Here is a 4,343-nt window from a genome sequence, read left to right on the forward strand (position 1 = left end):
ATGGCATTTAAAAATAAATAAATATAAAAAATATAAATCTTCGTTTTACTATGGTTTCAAATATCAAAAAATATCTATATGTGACACGGCACCAGAGTTAAGTTAGAGTTTTTCAAAATGCTGACACACCGAGCGCAAAAGGTTCGCCATCACTGATGTACAATAATAGAAGTGTAATATGCTAATTAGACCGGGCAACCTTCCTGAGGAAGCAGGGACTGCAAGGGAAGCCCGGGTCCCGGGTGCCAGAGGGAAGCTGGCGCCGGCAGCCAGGGGAAGGAAGGCCTACTCTTGTATGAATTTCATGCATTGGACCTCTACTAAAATCATAAAAGCTTGTAATTTATCTTTCTGTAGCAAAGCCTGGTTTCTATTGTAAAACACAATCACACTGCTCCACCCAGTGGCAGATTCTAGATAGTGCACTCAGAATGTCTGCCAGAGCCCCAGACTGAAATGAAACCTTGACCTGATGGGGAGGAGTGACTATCACACTTTTTTTTTTTTTTTCATTCCCAGGGAATTCTGATGTGCTGCTGTATTTGAGAATGGCTGGATGAACTTGGACTTTCCTTATGAAATGAAGACTTTTTGTGATGCCAATCAGGATGGCAAGAGGCACCTGAGCAAGGTGCTAACCTAGACCCTTCACTTTATTTTTGCATTCTCTCCTCAGGAGTTTTTTTCTTTCTCATCAACTGACACTTCTCAGGGGGTGATTGTGTATTAGGTGCTGGAAAGACAGCATCCCACAAGTCAAACAAGGTCTCTGTTCTCATGGAACTTACAGCGAGAAAGACAGACAAGCAAATCTATATTTAGAGATGGTGATAAGTTCTATGAAGGAAATAGACATGGTGTTGAGATAGAAAATGACTGAGGTCAGAGAAGGCCTCTTTTATAAGGGGACATTGAAGTTGAGACTCAAAGAATGAGAAGTCAGCTATGGGAAGAGTTGAAGCAGGGCCTCTGCCAGTCCTCAGAGTGCCTTTGTTCTGAAAGAAAAATTGACTCCCCTCTCAACATACATAGTCCTTCTGACTTGTACTAAGTGCTCACTGGCAAGAGATTTCTTTCTCCAGAAAATTATAGCCTCAAACCAGGGTGCAAAGCTTTGACAGCAGATTCTTAGATTTCATCGCACTTTACCATTGTGTAGAAAATAATTCACACAAGTTTACATAGAAGCAGGGGCTAAGGATTCCGGGACAACTCTTGCCATGGCTGACTTCAAGCATATGGAATCCCATGGGTAGGAAAGAACTTCATGTGTTCTAGAAACTATGAGACCAGTGGCAGACAGAGGCCAGATCACACAGGGTCTTATATGGTAAAAGAAGGAATATATTAGTTGTATTTCCAGTTTGGTCCTGGGAGAATGTCAGTGTAGCTTCCAATCACTCTGTCACAATTTTTTAAGACTCTTTTTTTCTTGACAAGTCTAGTTAAAGGCTCATCATTCTTGTTTATCTTTTCAAAGACCAAATCTTGGTTTCATTGATCTTTGGTACTGTTTTCTAGACTCTATTTCATTTATTTCTTCTCTGATCTTTATTATTTTCTCTGTTCTACTCATTTTGGGTTTTGTTTATTTTTTCTGATTTAGTACCTTTAAGTGCAAAGTTAGATTGTTTATTTGAGAATTTATTTCTTGAAGTAGGCCTGTAGTACTATGAATTTCTTTCTTAGGGTTGCTTTTGTGTCCCATAGATTTTGGGTTGCTGGATTCTCATTTTCATTTGATTTGTTGCAAGGTATCTTTTTATTTCTTTCTTGATCTCATTGTTAACCCATTCATTCATTATTTAGTAGCATGGTACTTAGCCTCCAGGTGTCTGAGTGTTTCTCAGGTTTTTTTTCCCCTTGTGATTGACTTCTAGTTTCATACTATTATGGTCAAAGTATATGCTTGTTATAATTTCAATCATCTTAAATTTATTGAGATTTGTTTTGTGCCCTAACATGTGGTCTATCCTAGAAAATGTTCCATATGCACTTGAAAAGAATGTATATTCTGATGCTTTGGGATGAAATGCTCTGAAGATATCAATTAAATACATCTGGTCTAGTGTGTCTTTAAGTCATAGCCATAGTTTTTCATTGGCAGCTTCCTAATGAGCTTTTTCTTGGGATGCCAAGTGGCAGAGCTATGGGCTTACTTCAAGAGATTTGAGTGACATCCAATTAGAACTTTTATTTTCTTTGGGATAGCTTTGAGTCTCAAGACTTGCCTGAGATTGTCCTGGTAATACTTGCACTGCCTAGAAAAACATGACAAAAATTTCATACTTGTTATCCCAGGAATTTGGTGGTGACAGGAATGAGGAGACCAGGACTGAGAGGTGGGTAATGAGTTTAAAGTGACTGAAGAATTAGTATCTATGAATAGTCTGCATGGATCTACTCTGGGGAGAATATTTTTTAAGAAATTGGAAAATAACTGAGTGTAACCTGAATTGGTATCTGCTAAGATGTGTTAAAACTGATGGTAGTACAAATATGTGTGGAGCAGAAAAAGGTTCGTGAACAAATATACAAAACGTGTGAAAATGTAAGGTATTTAACTATTATGATTATTAACTGTATTATTTATCAGCAGTTGCATTGCAGACAATATTTGAATCTCTCATGTGTTATCCAACCAATAGCATCAATGGGAAACTTCTTTCACTTTCACGAACTTAACTACCACAGTTCTGTGAACTTCTGTCAGGAATAGAAGCTGAATATTCTTACTTGCTCTATCACAGAGCAATTATATTGCTTTATAGTGGTAAAGCTGTGTGTGTGTGTGTGTGTGTGTGTGTGTGTGTGTGTGTGTGTCTGTGATATTTTTTAGCTCAAGGTGGAGACTGAATTATTTAATTGACAAAATCCCCTTCACATATTATCATTTATAACTGAATGACTTTAGAAATAAGCTTTTATTGTAGGTTTGATAATATTTCTTAATCAATTCAACCCACAATTACAAGGCAAAGAGTGCTTATATACAAAAGTTATACTGTGGTAGAGTCATTTCAATGACAACTAAAATCATTCAAATTAAAGTACTGTTGGGCTGTTTTATATGCTTCGCATACTGACAGAAGTTAAAATAAGGAGCGTGATCTCTATTTCCACCCATAGTTGCAGTGGATATATATCCAAGCTCAGACAATCGTTCCAGCAGCTTTTTTCAGACCTCTATGAAAGTGCAAAGGAAATTTCCATATTTCACACCCACCTAACTGTGCAATTGAGCAGCTTCCACATAAACTTCAATTGGAAGTGACTAATCCTATATAATAATAGACAAATATGGTAATTAACTGTAGCTCTGACATGCTTCCCATTGGCTAATCAGGGAAATATGCAAATTAACTGCCAACCAAGATGGCGGCCAGCAGCCAGGCAGCTGAAGTGAATAGGAGGCTTGCTTGCTCCAGTGATGGAGGAAGCCAAGGTTAGAGCTCAAGCTCGCTCTCAGCTCCAGTGACGGCTATAGAAGGTAAATAAATCCCGGAAAAAAAGAGGCTGGGAGCTTCAGTCCCCCGCCAGCCTGAAAATGGCCCTCAGCCCCTCACCCAGACTGGCCAGGCACCCCAATGGGGACCCCCACTCTGAAGGGGGTGTGACCAGCTGCAAACAGCCATCATCCCCTCACCCAGACTTGCCAGGCACCCCATGGGGACCCCCACCCTGAAGCAACAAGATGGCGGCTAATTTGCATACTGAGGGCAGGCGGCAGAGGGCAAGGCTGTCCACGCTATGACCCTGCCAGGCGGGGGGCAGCGCTTGGGGCTGTCCATGGTCCGGGACCCAGATCTGTGACCTGGCTGGCGAAGGACAGTGCTTGAGGCTGTCCATAGTCTGAGACCCGGATCCATGACCTGGCGGGTGGGGGGCAGCGCTTGAGGCTGTCCACGGGACCAAGACAAGGATCTGTGACCCTGCCGGGTGGGGGACAGTGGTTGAGGCTGTCCGCGGTCCCGGAACCTAGATCTGTGACCCTGCAAGGCGGGGGGCAGTGCTTGAGGCTGTCCGCGGTCCCAGGACCTGGATACGTGACCCTTCCTGGCGGGGAGGCAGCTTGCTCAGGGGTGGATTTGCTGGGGTTGGGCAGGGCAGGACGTCTGGCTTCCACCCAGCCCCAGTCGCTCTGGGCAGGTGAGCATCGCAGAGAGCCTCTGGACAGGGGAGACAGGCCGGCGGAGGGCGGCCTGTACTCCCCACATGGCTGTGGTGACAGCTGTGAGCGTGCCAAGTGGAGCCTGCAGGCTGAGCTGATGTAGCGCCTGCAGGCCATCAGTGCCGAGGAGTGGCTGCACAAGATCCGCCTCCTGGCCCAGAAGGGGCACTTC

Source organism: Myotis davidii, unplaced genomic scaffold (assembly GCF_000327345.1).
Source record: "Myotis davidii unplaced genomic scaffold, ASM32734v1 scaffold1678, whole genome shotgun sequence".
In the NCBI taxonomy this organism is placed as follows: Eukaryota; Metazoa; Chordata; class Mammalia; order Chiroptera; family Vespertilionidae; genus Myotis; species Myotis davidii.